The sequence below is a fragment of the Globicephala melas genome, chromosome 4, assembly GCF_963455315.2.
Source record: "Globicephala melas chromosome 4, mGloMel1.2, whole genome shotgun sequence".
Taxonomy (NCBI): Eukaryota; Metazoa; Chordata; class Mammalia; order Artiodactyla; family Delphinidae; genus Globicephala; species Globicephala melas.
In genome coordinates this window covers 61,026,100-61,042,615 of record NC_083317.1, presented here as the reverse complement: position 1 = coordinate 61,042,615, position 16,516 = coordinate 61,026,100, and the positions used below count along the sequence as shown (strand labels likewise).

At 33.7% G+C, this 16,516-nt stretch overlaps 1 protein-coding gene across 6 annotated transcripts in view; it reads left to right on the top strand.

The window, feature by feature from the left end:
* Positions 1-16,516, top strand: part of ZBTB20 (zinc finger and BTB domain containing 20) — an 809,727-nt gene that overhangs the window by 28,183 nt on the left and 765,028 nt on the right. Inside the window, exon 1 of one of the 6 annotated variants that reach the window (XM_060298085.1) lies at positions 15,470-15,548. The exons of the other annotated variants lie outside the window; for them this stretch is intronic. The gene's annotated coding sequence lies outside the window, so the exon portion shown is untranslated. Of the gene's footprint in view, positions 1-15,469; positions 15,549-16,516 lie in introns of those variants that run through there. 6 annotated transcript variants of the gene reach the window in all.

The following is a 16,516-nucleotide window of genomic DNA, read 5'->3' as shown; positions in this document are numbered from 1 at the left end:
AATTCACAATTTAGTGTCCTCTCTCTCTTACCGCACCCCCTCTTTTCTCCCTTTCTCTCTCACTCAATAATCTCTTTTAGTATGATGGTATTGAGTAGGCTAAAAGCAAGGACTCATGAAATTGAAATATTTGGGAACTACTTCATTCAATTTAGAACTGTTAAATAAGAGGTTGACAGTTAAAGCAGAAATAAGCTCAAAAACACAAGCTAAGATTTCTTAAGTGCTTACTATGTGCCTGAGCTTATTGAGTTTAGCATTTGAGGGTTTGTACTCTAGAATTAGTCTACTGGATTTAAATCTTGGTTCTGGTGTACTAGTTGTGGGACCATGGACCTCATGTTTCTCACCTGTAAAAAGTTTAATGATAGTACTTATAGGGTTTTGTGATGATTAAATGAGATAATATATGTGAAATGTTTAACATAGTGTCTGTCATATGGTAAAATGCTTGATAAATGCTAGTTGTTACCAATACTTAGATTATCTCATTTAGTCAGCACAAAAGCCCTTGTGCTATAGGTACTTTTATTTTACCATTTTAAAGAAGAAGGCAAAATGTTTAATGATATTAAGGGATTTGTCTGAAGTAGTAGGGTCAAGATTTGAACTTAAGCAGTCTGAATTTAGAACCCACACACCTTTAACTTTTATTTTCTATTTCCTCCTAATTCGTAACAAACAGATACAAGAGAAACTAAGAGCTCAAAGAAATGATTCTTTAAGTGTGATCCTGAGAGTCTTGTGATCATCTAAGTTCTTAATCAGCTATTCTTTCAGAATTGGTTAGATGAAATGGTGATCTTGTTTTAATGGACCACCCAATACTTTAGACATACATATTTTTCCAACATTATTTTTTATGAATAGCAATTATTTTATTAAGATATTTTTATAACTATAAAAATAATATATGTACTATTTAGAAAGTATGCAAAATACAGAAAAGTATTCAGAAACAAAGTATATGATTCCAGTACTTAGGGACAACTGCTTTTTTTTAAGATTATGTGCACTTTTTATTATTTAAAATTTTTTTCCAAGCTTTACTGAGGTATGATTGACAAATAAAAATTGAATATATTTAGGTTGCATAGCATGATTTTTTTAAAGGATATACAATTGATAATTTAATAAACCTATACATTGTGAAATGATTACCATAATCAAGTTAATTAACACATCTATCACCTCACATAGTGAGAACACTTAAGATCTCCTTTGTAGTGAGAACACTTAAGATTTACTCTCTTAGCAAATTACAAGTATACAATACAGTATTATTAACTATAATCAGCACACTGTACATTAGATCCCCAGAACTTATTCATCTTATAATATCATTTGGGAAGAAATAAACTGATTACTGAGGAAACTTAGTGTATTAATGAAGAGTATAAAATAGCACTCTAAATTTTATTTGAAAGTCATTCCCCACCTTGAATGACCATACTAGCTATTACAACTCTTTTTATGGGTGTGTCTTCCTTGATTCAGTTTTTTTCATAAAAAGCTATTTTCTAGGAATGTATTACAAAAATATTTGCTTCACCCACCAAATTCTCAGATACTAGCACCACTAGTAATAATAATGTGAATATGTCCTTCATATTCATATGTACTTCACTTTGGGCCTAGGTAAATAGTTTAATAATATTTATTATCATTATATATATATCACTTTCTTAGTATAAAACATTCTATTTGTTAGATCTGGTTAGGACTTTTTTTTTTTTTAGTAGCTGGGGAACCAGGCTTGATGGAATGGTAGGTGAAAGTTCAATTTTGTAACTTACTTCTTACAAGATCTGGTGCAAATTATTTACTGTCTCTGAAGGTCAATTTATTTCTGTGAAAAATTAGGATAATGTCAAATTACTTCGTAGTGTGGCAGGGAGGATTAAATTCAGTAATTATGTGAAGAAAGTTTTTAAGCTGTTATATGATAGGCAAAATATAAATTGTTGATATGAATCATTACTAGTTTGAAGAGATCCATAATACAAAAAAATTGAGGACCTCTGGTTTAGGAATAAAAGGACAAAATGTATTATCATTTAATGAATTATTGCTATGGGTCAAACACTTTATATCTGTTTTCATTGACTATGTATGCCCCATTTTTCCTAATGAGGAAACTGAAATGGAAAATGAGAAAGCTAGTGAATGTGGACATTTGATTCAGGTTTGTTTGACGTTAAAGCTCATGTTTTTTCTACCAAAACACTCTGCTTCCTGCACACGTAGAGATGGAGTGTACTGTACATGGACAATTGAGAGTAAGGTGAAAAGCTAATCTTTCAAGTTCTCATTAAGATACAGTGACACCTTATATTTATTATTCCTCCTTTTACTGTCTCTAAATATTTCAGAATGGTTTGCTTTTTTTTAAACAGCACTGTGAGTTGAGTAGAAAACTGAAATTTCAGATGTGATCAAATAACTAAATATTGTATATCACCCGCTAGTTTTTCTCTGTCTCAGATCACTTATTTGAAAAAGAGTCATGAAGAATGTTAATGGTTTATAATGCATTTCACAAATGAATATTTTGTAAAAATCAAAATTCTTAATTTTGGTGAAGCAAATGGTATATTTCATAATATATTTCAATTGGTGTTTTATAATACCTAGGCAATCATGATTTCAAATTCATTGATGAGAATTGCCTACTTTATGCACAAAGTATCCCATTGGAAACCAACATTTAAACATTTCTTATCCTCTGGGGAGGGTCTGAGAAAAGGCAAGTTCCATGTAGTTTGAGTAATCAAAGTGGTGTAGGTTACACAGATGAGTTTAGTAAAGAGGAAAGATTACACTCATCTTCATTCTAAGTCAGCTTTTCAGTGTAGCTTATTTTGCTGGAAATGCATTTGCTTTTATAGAACATTAGGCATATCAAATGTAAATATGGAATTACATTTCAAAATCCAAATAGAAATTATCTTTGGATTTTTCATACCTTACGTTACATCTGTTAGTACAAAAAATTAAGGGTTATAGTATTTTCAAATGCTCTGGAGAGTGTTTTCCTTCCTGAAAAGGTATAATGGAATATGTATAAAAACAATAGCATGTTTTGCATTGCTTGTGCAGTTAATTGATCATTCCTATCAATGATGGAATTGTCAGAAGATTTATAAACAATAAGCAGAAATTGATGGTGGTACCCTATATACATTCATTCAACACCATTTATTTAATTTTTGAGCACTTAATACATTTGAAGCATTGTACTTTGCACTCCATTAAGATATGGGGATGGCTACAACATGACTTTGCCATCAGAAGCCTTGTAATTTTGTGAAATAGATAAGCATGTAAACAACCAACTCTATCTGCCCTAATAAATATTCCTGATTTTGTACAATTAATCTCATTCTTTCCCTGGGAAGAAAACTAATTTTTAGCAAGTGTTCAAAATGTGTAGACACTGTACTTAAAAATTAAAACATTCAATGTGCTTTGAATAGTACCTTACACTTTGAAGGTGCTCAACAAGTATTATCTGTTATTATCAATCTAATATAATTATCAAAACAACTCTGTGAAATAGCTATTCTTATTTTATAGATGAGGTATACCAGACATGGAAAAGTAACTTGCTTAAAAATACATAGCCAATATGTGTTATTCAGATCTGAGTCCAAGACCCATGCTGTAGTACAGTGGTCTCAAAAATAGTGTACGTGCACTCTAGGAAATACAACAAAATATTTGAGAAGATATCAAAACTTTTATATATTTTTTTATTTTAAAAAATCTAGGGGCTTCCCTGGTGGCACAGTGGTTGAGAGTCCACCTGCCGATGCAGGGGACGCGGGGTCGTGCCCCGGTCCGGGAAGATCCCATATGCCGCAGAGCGGCTGGGCCCGTGAGCCATGGCCGCTGAGCCTGCGTGTCCGGAGCCTGTGCTCCGCAACGGGAGAGGCCACAACAGTGAGAGGCCCGAGTACCGCAAAAAAAAAAAAAAAAAAATCTAAGAAATTAAGATTTACTAATATGTAGATTGTTGCTGGTAATGTCAAAGTATCATTTACACACATTGTAAGTTATATAAAGTATACTGAGGGGAGAGAGGGAGTTGATTTGCTTTAAGATTGGGGGTACTGAATTTTATCTGTGCCTTGTTGTAAGTCACAGATTACATTGTCTAGTGTTAAATAAATCAACTCATAAAACAAAGTGACTGTGGAAAAAAATAGCAGAATAAGGATAAATACTAATAAGCACATTTGAACAAGAATATCTCTAATACATAGTATGAATCCGTTGTCAAGTATATTACAAAAATTTTTAAAATGATGATTTAATCATATTTGACACTAAGTCAACCAAAAATAATGATCAAGAAGTCTATTTGAAATGTGGATTTATATTCACTCTCATTAAGGATGAACCTCATCCTTAGTGTATGGCATGCCTTGAGAAAAATGACTGAAATATTGCATGAAAAATAATATTACAACAAACGATATAACATTTATTTGTCAGCAAATGCTGTTAGACGATGCATAGAAAACACTGAAGATTTGAAAAAATGTGTTTGAATAAATTATACAGTGTGAGAGGTCCACTGTGTTGTTAAATGAAAGTATAAGTATTTCTACTATTTCCACCGATGGTATTTGTTAGGCTCAATTTCAGTAATATGAAGAACTGCGTTTTTATGAATCACTAAAAAGATTACTGGAAAAGATACCTGCCAAGAATCAAAATGCCCTCTAAGTAAAATAATGTATTCTGAAAAAACTATGTTAACGTAGTTTTGTAGTGTTGGAGTGGTTGATGTGGTTGGAATGGAAAAAGATTTCTGGGTAAGATTACAGAGCTACTTCTGCTCATGACATTCATTCGCTTATAATTTATAAGCAAGCTATTTTAGCAAATCAGTTCAACTGAAAGGATACACAAGTGCTGCAGGATGTCATTGATGTGATTAATTTGTTTTTGTTATTTTAATAAAATATTTAAAATGTAGTAGAAAACAGAATCAAATATGGAAGTGGAATCTTTATGATACTTTGTAGTATGATGGAAAGTGGCCATGAATTTTGTTTGTACCACTTGAGGTTCACTGTTATTCAGTGGGAGATCATTGAGAAGCGATATGAAATTTGTTGCAGTTATGCATTTTTATTTTACAAAATGACAAGAGTTCTAATTTTGCCACCTTTTTCTGTGATGACAGGTGCTCTCTAACAAATATTTCTGGAAAAAAAAGAAATGTACTTGATCTTTTTTTTTTTTTTTAGTAATTATACTAACAATGAGTGAGAAGATAGCTGCTTTTGAAAGATCCATAAAGTATGAAAGACACTTTCATACTGAATGTTTGTTGTTATTTCCAAATAATGTGATTTTTGTTGCCAAAACCAATGTAGTTGTAAAACTCCAGTTTCTGTATAATTTAAAAACTGCACAAAAACTGTATCTGAATATTTTTTAAAACTTGAAACAATTTTATAACTTGTTTTACAATCCTCCAAATGAAATCTTTAAATAGATTTTAAAAATTCTTTTGTTAAAAAAATAAAAATGCTACAGGTACCTCTTAGTTTTTAAGAATGACCGATTGACATCTGGGAAGATGAAAATTTACTAGCCAAATTTCAACAAAATCTTTTACACAATTGGTGGTTGGGATTAAAAATTGAGTACTGTGATTGAATAAGCACAGCTAATGGTGCTCTTCTTCCATTTGGATCTACTATTTTGTGAGGCTTTTCCCCCCTCCATGACAACCATTACAGCTAAGCATCATAATAACCTGAAAGTAGTACCAGATTTTCAAATGACTGCTTCACAAAATGTAAAACCAAGCCAAGATACAAAGAATGACAAATATTTAATCATATTACTCTAAAAATAGTGTTTTTTAGTGAGAACAAAAATATTTGAAAATTGTTGATAAATATAAAATTAAAATTTATTTAAAATATTGTTTATTTCTTGTTTACCTCATTCTTTAAAACAACTATTACTTCATATGTTCTATAATATCTATAATATAGTAGTATGTCTATAATTTATAAATAATTGTATATATTCGAGTGTGGACTTATATTTAATCAGTGCCTAGTCAGAAAAACAGATATGACTCAAAAGAGAGGGACTTTAATCCAGGGAATTGGTTGCAAAAGTGTTGAAAAGTCTGGTGGAAGGAAAAGATGGTGGCAGTGTTTTTTAGCAATAAATACCTGTAGAAAGCAAGGGAAAGTTTTGTTACCCGGAGCTTATAAGCCGCTGCTGCTGAGGCAGCTGCTGAGGTAGCTGGAGCACTGCTTCTGCTGTAAATGTTAGAATCACCATGTCCAGGAAGCCAGGTGACCACACTCCTACTGACACAGCAAGAGCCCAGGAGTCCACAGCTCCTCCAATGCTGTTGTATTTGTCCTGGCTGGTAGAGCTTCCAGTCACCTGTGATGGCTGCTTCTGTTCTGCACCTGTGGTACTACTGCTGCAGTCAGCAGTCCTGAGAGCCAGATCCCAAGAGCTCTGTGCTACAGAGGCTGCTGAAGCACCATTGCTGAGACTGCTGGTGCCACAAACAGAAGGAAAAAAAAAATCCTCTTTGATCTTCTGCCAGTGCATCCCATCCTGGTAAAGCAATCTGGGAAATGTAGTTTTCAGGTTCCACCGCATAAGAGCACATGGAGGAGGTGGGAATGGAGTTGAGAACCAACAGACAAATCATCTACGTAGAGTTCAAAATATTTTTAGTGATGGGATGTATAATTTTTAAAAATTGGAGAATCCATTGATCTAGAGTATAGGGGTAGTAGATCATTAGTAAAACTACATCTTCCTCCAAATTTTATTAACTTGTTTTAGAAAATGGATTCTGGTCTGTTATCTAAAACAAGGGTTGTTATTCAGGAAACACACACTGGCGATATAACATTTCTTATTGGTCTATGCCCATGCCTTTCCAGCTATAAATATTTTGTGTATCACCCACCACTGCCTAAAAACTGCTCTGATTTATTATTTATTTCTATACACTTATTAATTTAACTTTAAAAATAATAGTATAGTTAAAATGTAGCACCTGGAAAAGTTCAGAATTTTTTAAAATTATAATATCTAACATTTTATTTTATAACATAAATATTTTATAATATTTATTATTTTGTTGTAAAGTATATTGTAAACATTCAGTTAAACTGCTACAGCACAAAGTAATTATTGAGTGGCATATTGAATTAAATGCATTTATTGGTGGAGGGAGTATAGTTAAAGAAGTTTATTTTAGGCAAAAACCACTTGGATTTTATTAAAATATTAGCTTAGAGTGTTTTGCAGTTTATTTCAGTTACAAACTTTTAGATATCATTTCTTAAGAAGTGTGTATTGGAGTCCCAGATCATTAAATTTCTAAAATGAAATCCACAATGATGATTTATTTCTTTAATAACCCTTTTCATAATTAATACAGATTTAATTATGGGCACTGTTCTTCTCTTATTGATTACTAATAAAACTGTTTCCTGTTGAGACACTTGTTTTTTTATGTTCATATTCTACATAGGTTTAAATGATGTTGGGAGTATTATCTGAGTTGTGGAAGGTCCAGTTAGTATTACATTTTAAGTGGTAAAATTTCATCAGTTTGAAATAGAGGAGGACACCACATTTAATTTAGTGATAATCCTAAATTTATAGATATTCAACATAAAGTAGAATTTATTTTGATAATTTGATAATTTTGAAACACCTAACATAATTATCAAAGTAAAATTTAATTTAATGAAACTCATTTCAAAATTTCTGTTTCACAAGAAGCCTGTGGACGTATCTGATACATTATAACTTCTGATTTGTATATTCTCTGATTAATGAGGTTTACCTGTATTTGTTATTAATAGAAATGAAGAAGATTGAGATTTTATGTAGGTTCTTTTCCAAAAGCTTGATATGACCTTATATATTTAAAAGGTTATGTTTGTAAGCCTATAACTTATTGGGGTTAAATGAGCTTTCTTAAAAATAAGAGATACTGTTTCTACCTATTTTGAATTGTCCCTGTGGCCTGTTGCCTCAGAGGAGTTAGCAGGCTCTTTTCATTCTGACTCTATTATTAATATCTGACTTCAATATTACTTGACAGATTGTTATTAATGTTTCCAACTCTTTAATCAAACTGGTTCCTGGTATGTTTCATCACTTTTGAAAGTTATTTATTTATATTCTGCTTTTCTTCATTATCCTTTCTTTAAATTTTATTTTGAGACAGGTATACTTTTTCTCAAATATATGTAAAATGAATATTGAAATTATTATTGGGGAATATATATACTCAAACTTGTTTCTCATCATTAGTTTTTTCTGAAAATTTCTTCCTAATCTCACCAGTTCATTATTCTAGAAAGTTTTTGGAGTAATTTTGTCAAGCTCCTCCCTTTATCCCTTAAAAATTCCACTTGGATTGAGTTTAGGCCTGACTTCTACCACTTATTAGCTGCAAGACTTTGGGCCTCAGTTTCCTCATCTATAAATGAAAACATTATTATTCCTTTTCTTATAATGCTGTTAGGATTAAATGAGTTAGTGTATGTCACACCAACCACAGTTCCTGACACATTATAATAGTGATAACTTTTATTATAAGAATGGATTCTTACTAATAGTAGCAAGAATATGGAGACAGTTTTGGCATGTAGAGTCACCAAGCAGGACAGTGGGGATCTCACTAACCTGCTGGACAAACAACATCTATAGCAATTAAGATGCCTCTTTTATATCTTCCATGTAACTTTTATTTTTCCTATAGAATGCACTCTGTAGTTGTTTCTTTTTCCTTGTTCGTTGAATATAACGTGTACATATGGATAAATTATTATGTAAGTGTTGAAACTTTAAAGACGGTTGCTAACACTGTTCTAGATTGTTTAGGAGAGAAGATTGAGCAGGGAGCAGAAAAAGTTAATGTATATATACCTAATATATTTTTCTAGAGCCAGGGAGATATTGAGAATGACATTTTTATGTTTTTTAATTCTTTGATTCAAAATTTATTGATTGTGTCACAAAAGAACTCTCCTCCCCTAAATTTCTGAAGATATTCATATCATTTAAGATCAGTTTATAGAGGTAGTAACAACAGTAATAGTCATAATAAGCTTGTAATTCAGACATTAATCTCTGTGCCTCTTTTCCACATGGCCATATTTCTCCTGTGTGTCTATGGAAAAAAAGGTGATTGACTCATGTCCATATCCGAGTCATTCTATGTTAAAGATACTTTTGACTTTTTACTATTCACTATTCACCATTTACTGGCCACTATTCAAAGTGCCACTGGTCACTCCGTGCAACTCCTGGAGTATTTTCTGTCTCAATTAAGAAGCTTCTATGTTTGCAAAGGCCACAGCATAGGAGTGAATGTATGGCAATACTTTATTTTTCCATCTTTTTATTCCTTATTATACTATTAAATGGGGTTGTAGAATATACCAAGCTTTCCAGGTTTGTAGAGAAGAAGAATATTTGCATCGCAAAAAATGCAAACCTCTTAGAATTTATATTAGGTGTCACTCTTTTAAAAAAATCTGTGGCCACCTTGACATTGGGGAATTTCTCACTGCCCCCCTCTTTCCTGTCATTCTCCTCTCTTCCTCCTCTCATCTCATTTCTATGCTCCCCTACCTTCAAATTATTATTAATTTCTTTTGCAGCACACTTTAAACACACAAGAAGAATTATTCAGGTCCCACTCTTTGACCCTAACCAGCTTAAAAGGTATTTTTCTCAAAGGATATGGTTCTATTCCTATGAGGCACTCTAAGGCCAATTTCAGACTTACACTTATGTTGTAGATGTGAAAGAAAAAATGGATAAACAAAATGTAAAGGGAAGCTGAATTTTCTTCTCAGAAATGAGTTAAAATTCTGCTAGCTATAGGACAATACCGTTTTTTTTTTCGTTGTTGTTTTTTTTGCGGTACGTGGGCCTCTCTCTGTTGTGGCCTCTCCCGTTGCGGAGCACAGGCTCCGGACGCGCAGGCTCAGCGGCCATGGCTCACGGGCCCAGCCGCTCTGCGGCATGTGGGATCTTCCTGTACCGGGGCAAGAACCCGTGTCCCCTGCATCGGCAGGCGGACTCTTAACCACTGCGCCACCAGGGAAGCCCGACAATACCGTTTTTTTTCAACATTTTATTTTGAAAATTTTCAGACGCAGAAAAGTTGAAGAGTATTACTTTTTTTGTCTCCTGTAACCATTTTTGTTTTTTCCAAGATGTTAAAGTAAGAATACGTTCTATATGTGATTTAATATGTGTTACAATGCTATTTACAGGTTGTTTATATCACCCTTGCAACTCAAATTTGTTAAAGTTTTTAATTAGCCAAGTTTTATAAATCCTATATATTGCTTTGTTCATTTGTTCAATCATTCATTCATTTGTTTATTCATTCATTCAAGAAAACTTTATTGAGCTTCACCCATATTCCAGGTGTTCTGCAAGGTGTTAGGCTGACAAAACTTAATAAGTAGAACCTCTGTTCTAGGAGGTTCCTTCAGTCCGGTGGAGAAGGGAGTTGTATTAAAGGATAGATGTCTACAGCGCTGCAAAATGTATAATAAAGGTACTCCCAGTGATGTAGTTTACATGGAATGCTTTGTTTTTGTTTTAAAATTAAATATTTGTTGACTAGAATTGACATTAGATATGCATCTCTTCCCATATAAGGGTCATACTACTGACCTACCACTAGTAAACTATGATTTATCTATAATCTCTTCTATTTTTTTCTTGGTACTGTTGAGATACAATTTTAAGACAGATGACCAAGATTAAGGATTAAGGATCATTATCTAATTAGGCCAGATAGAACTGACTTTATGATGGTGGCCTCAGTACTTAGTGACACTTATTCATTTTGACCCACTAATTCAGACTTTGCTTTTCTACCCAGGGCTAAAAGTCTTGTTCTGTCCATCATTGAAACATGACTCTTATTTTCAATCCTCCCCCTTCTTTTTCTTTTTAATCTGTGCAATAAAAGTATCTTTTGGGAATGTTCTTATGAACAATCTTAAACTGTCCCAACATTTCTTCCTGTTTAGCCTCACATAATATAAAAACATTAATGATGCCTGAGAAAGGACTTGGCAAAAGTATACTTGGGATAGGGGTAAATGGTTTTGAATTTAATTGACTTTCTTTTCAAAATTAAAAAAGTATCACCCTTCATGTACATGTGGAAGTATTCGTTTGCCAAGTCAACAATCTCTGATCAAAGTACACTGTAACCCTAAAATTAATGAAATTTTATGCTCCAGGGCAATAGGTATCACGGATTTCCACAGTCATAAGAAGTACATGTGCTGTGTACTTATAGAAGACACTTTACTAGGCACCTGGGGGACAGTGGACAAAATTAACTCAATGGGTCTATAAACCACACTGTTAGAGAAAAAACTATCTCCAATCTAACCCCAGTACCTCCTCCTGCTACACACACACACAGGCACACACACCTTTCATAAGCCACATTTTAAATTTAGGTATTTATATTTATTTTGTTTAATTTCATTTTTAGCTTTTTGATGGAAGTACAGGAAGTTTAAGGCACTGCATTACATGGGATATTACATTAAATAGTGGCAATATTATTTGCTTTGGCTAATATTGTTCACATGCCTGTCCCCCACCAGCCTGTGAAGTCTTCACAAGCAGAAACTACACCATATGTTTTATTTTCACTTTTCACCCTCAAGTAGAGTGTATGGCACATAGTGGGCACAAAATACATGTTTAATTAGTGCACAAAGGTCAGAGCAGATGAATTTTCTCGCAGAATGAGACATTAGTATAAAAGTCGTCAGAATATATCTCTAAATAATTTAACATTAAAACCAACTGTGTAAAAATCATAGGATGATATTATTCAGTATCTCTTACAAATCATTTATAATTAAATCCTTGTTTTTTTCCATGCCTTTCTCAGGCTATGGAAAACAAGAATTTTTAAAATTGTATTTTATTTATTATTTATTCTTTAAATAATTACTTGCATTCGTATTTGATACTTGAACTAGGGAACCTTTAAGAACTGTGTAGTTTTTTGGGGTTTTTGTTTTCTTTTTTAAACACAGGGTATTCAGGAGAATAATGTATGGGAACTACATATAGTGCAAGTAGGCTTTATGAATTGATAGCTTTATTGGTTACAAGTTATTTTCCACTTCAAGCAAATGGTTGCACATATTTATGGATATTTGGAAACAGGTGATTGAATGGACTACGTAAACTTTTAAATAGACTCTTAAACCAAATGTATTGAGAGTTCTGGGTGTAAATTAGAAGAGCAAATTTGCTATATTAGTAAACAAGTTAGGAGGAATCATCAGGATGTGTTGGATTTAACTCATAAGCGCAGATTCTTATGCCTAGATGAGGCCTGAGCTAGAACTAGATATTGGGAGACAATATGGTGTAGGGATTAAGCACATGATCTCTAAACCAGACAGGCTGGATTCAAATCTCATTACTGCTGTGCTGTGTGATCTTGGGCAAATCACTTAACCTCTCTGTTTCTTCACCGGGAAAATGAAACTAAAAACAATCCCTACCTCATAGAGTCATTATTAGGATTTAATGTGTTAATAAATGCAAAGTACTTAGAGGAGTTCCTGGCACATAGTAAGGACTTAAGCATTAGCTATCATAATCATTATTATGTTAACCAGTTCAATTCCTTCCTTTCAAATTTAATTTAATTTATTATATGAAGCTGAGTATGGCTACATGACTTGCCCAGGCTACACAAACTACTCGTGGTGACAGTAGGACCAAAATCAGTTCTTAACTCCTACTTTAGGATGTTTCTACAGGATGAAATTGCCCCATGGCATATCAACATATGAAACAATTTAATTTAATAACTTCAGAGTCTGATAGTCAGTTAGGATTATTGTTTCATGTGGTGCTATGGTTAATTTAATACGTGGATCACCAGTTCTAGCAGGGAAAGTGTATCTTGAACTCCAGAAAGTACTAAGAATATGTCACTTACTGTGCTTGGAATCTAGTAAAGTATGCAGATATGGAGAAAGTGTTGGGATGTTGTGCATTTTTCACTAAGCCAAAATATTTGTTTTTCTTTTTTAAATTCAACTAACTGGTTCTTCTTTAGAAAAGGTGAATAGCCCTCATGGTCCTTTACATTCCTTTTGACTCCTGCTGGTAGAAATCAAATACTGTCTTCTTATTCTTGCGTTAAAGCAAACTAGACAAAACAAAAATACCTAGAACCCTATTTTTAAAAGTCAGGACATACTAATATATAATTCAAATCAGTCTGTCAAACTGTGCAGCTTGTGTGCTTTTTTAAGTGGCATTTTTCTTCATACATTTGAACAAAGCTTCAGAGAAACAATAGGGCAATAGTAGAAAAACAGAACTGTCTGAGCACTAAGGGGTGAGATGCATGCTGGTACCTTAGGCACACTAAGTGAGTCTTAGAAAGGTTTTTCTCAAGACATGTGACCAAAAGTAGGGGGCTGTAACCTCCCCTTTCACGTTTGTCTGCCCCCTCTTTATTAAGCAACCACCCCTGAGAAGGGTATAACACTACTGCAGCACCAGAGAATTAGAATTGGTGGTTTACAGTGAGAGTGGAGGGTCTGGAGTCTTGGTTTCTTGCTAGAATTTTCCCAGGACAGTGTGCGTGTGTGGCCAGACATCACGTTTTAATTTCTGTGCTATGGGTTATTTACTCTTATAATAGCTAAAACAATATTGATCTCGGTTCTGAACATAACCCAAGATTTAACTGACATTCTAAAAGATTTTTGTGAATCAGATGAAGATACAGTTAATCTATAAGTTGTATATTGAAGTAATTAAGTTATTCATTTTATTAATTGAAAACTGACTTTTAAACAAAGGAATTGATACTTATGTACTGAAGTAGTTTTGTTTATGCAAAGGAACACATCCTAAATTTTGAAGCATGGTAAAACACTAAACCATGTAAAAAGGATGATTTTACAATGAATGTACTTAATTATTGGTGCCCAAATGCAGGGTTTGAACGGGTCAGAATCAGTCATTTTTTCATTTTTATGTAAATTTTCCTTAGAATATTTAACCTGTATTGTAATGTTTCTAAGTCCCATCTAAATGACACACAGCCGAACTGTATAGAAATATTTTAAGGAAGGTGGCTGTCTAGGTAGACAGGCAGAGTCTAGTTTAAAAAAATTGGGGGACAAGGAGAAGGGCTTGAAACTAGTTCTGTTTTCTGATCTTTGTAATTCCATAGCTGCAAATGTATCACTTATGAAATAAGAAAAGGCATGGGGGAAGGGGTGGGGAAACACGTGATGGGGTAAGGAGTGCAATATCAGCATTATTTTGGTTCTAGCATGTAGACAAAAAAACGGTTAGAGGCATTAGACAAAGAAAAACAGTTTTTTTTTTCTTTTAAGGAAGCATTGATTATTTTTATTTTTTCCTCCTAATAAAAGAACAGGGAGTTCTGCTGTGGTTTCAGATCCATATTCTATGAAATCTTGTCCTGCTTGTGATGGAAGCTCCTTGTGGGATTTATTTCTATTGTTGTAACACTATGTACTATATGCATTGCACCTGTTCACACAGAGTACATTGCATTGTGGTGTTTTTTTACAGAGATGCTTCAAATAAGAAACCAATCTGCCCTCTTCTAGAGTACCAATCTATTAGTTACTTAATTAAACTTAATTCTGCTTTTGTCTGCAATGTTGCTTATGGTCTTGATTTATTTACTGAGCAATGATTTCTTCTTTGCAGTTATCAGTTTTGTCTGAGATCAGTTTTCCTATTGTATGGAGTCTGTTTTTTTCAGAGCCTCCTTTAAGACTGCTCTGACTTTAAAATCATTACTAGGTTTTTGTCAGAGCAGATTTGTTGACACTCTTTTCACATTAAAAAATAAATTTAAAAGATAGCACAAATAAGCTATGTATTTCAATATTTCCTGCTAATATGCAAAAAATGTATTTATGATAATTACATGTACTGTGTGCCAGAACTGAAACAATACATTCCTCATAATGGAGCATAAATAAAGAAGGTGGAGCCAGCTGCTCTTAAACTGTTTATCTGCAAGCAGTAATGATATAGAGAATATACCTTTTTCACTCTGTTAGTCTGGCAATACTGAACCTGTTGCTGCATTAGACGAGTTGCATTTTGCTGGATAGGGGAAGGAAGGCTGTCTGCTGTCTGGTAGGAGGGCTTTGTCTGTGCCTTTCTCTCTCTGTTTCCTTCTGTTTTTCTTTCTCTCTCTCTCTCCTCTTCTCTCTCTCTCTCTCTCTCTCACTCGCTTGCTCTGTCTCTGTCTCTCTCTCCCTCTCTGCCCCCCACCCCGTGCCTTGCTCTCTCTCTCTCTTCCCGTCTCTGTGGTTTGTAAGGTAGGTTGCAGTGTGTGTATATACACAACATCAAGAGCAGGAAAATGGACTCATTAGGGAGGCAGGCAGTCATTACCACTCACACTGTACTTCCAGGGAGACACCGATTATGAGAAGAGAAACTCAGCGCTGGGGAAGAAGGTAGGGCAGACAACTTTCAAAAAAAAAAATCCTGCTTCCTCAATCCCCCCTCTACCTATCATCTCCTTTAGCCCCCAGTGCTTTTATTCTTTCTCCCTTGAATTTCAATTTCTAGATTTAAGTTTGACAGAGGTATTGCTAGCTTAAAATTTAGAACATCTATAGGAGGCCTATCCTCTACTAATTTTCTTCCTACTTATTTAAGGGTGTGCCCTTGTGATTTAGTTTAATTACTTTAAAAATAATTACAAACAAACCTATTTTTCTTACTAAAGTCCCAAATAAATCAGTATCTTTCACTCTTTTAAAACAGACCCCTCGTATGTTTGTCAGTCTCTTTGCTTTTCTTGTCTGTTTATGCAGTTCCATCTGTCTGTCTATATATCATGTTGTCCTTATTTATTGCTAACTGGGTTTTGTTAGTAATGTGCCAATGAGTTTTAGCTGCAGTGACAGCGTGGGTATTACTAAAGTGAGACTCTTGTTCTTTGTTTTACATTGAAGTTTAAAGTCCATATTTACAGTTTAAATCCTCGAAGCAGGTTGAATACTTTTTGCCAGTATGTTTTTTGGATGGCATTGACCATAAGGTGAGGGATTGTCACTGAGGGTGGGTAAAAATCTAGTAATTATTTTTATTATTACATACTCTTCTATACTACATGTGGGGGGTATTCTGAAAGGAATAAGCTTGTAACTTGTATTTTGCAGATGGACTTTTACATTTGTAGGGATATCACTGTGGTTAGTAAGATTGCAAACTTTCTTAACAAGCAGTTTTTATCCTAGGACAGTTTCCTTTCAGTATGTAACTGTTTATTTATGCTTGGGGAGGGAGAAGTGGGGGGCTGGCCGTCTTTTTACAAAGTGGAAGCTATGAAGTGTATCAGGCCATCTTATGCAACAACTGTAAGTATTCATTTAACATTTCGAGAACTATAAATAATGCACTTGTTATTTCAAACATA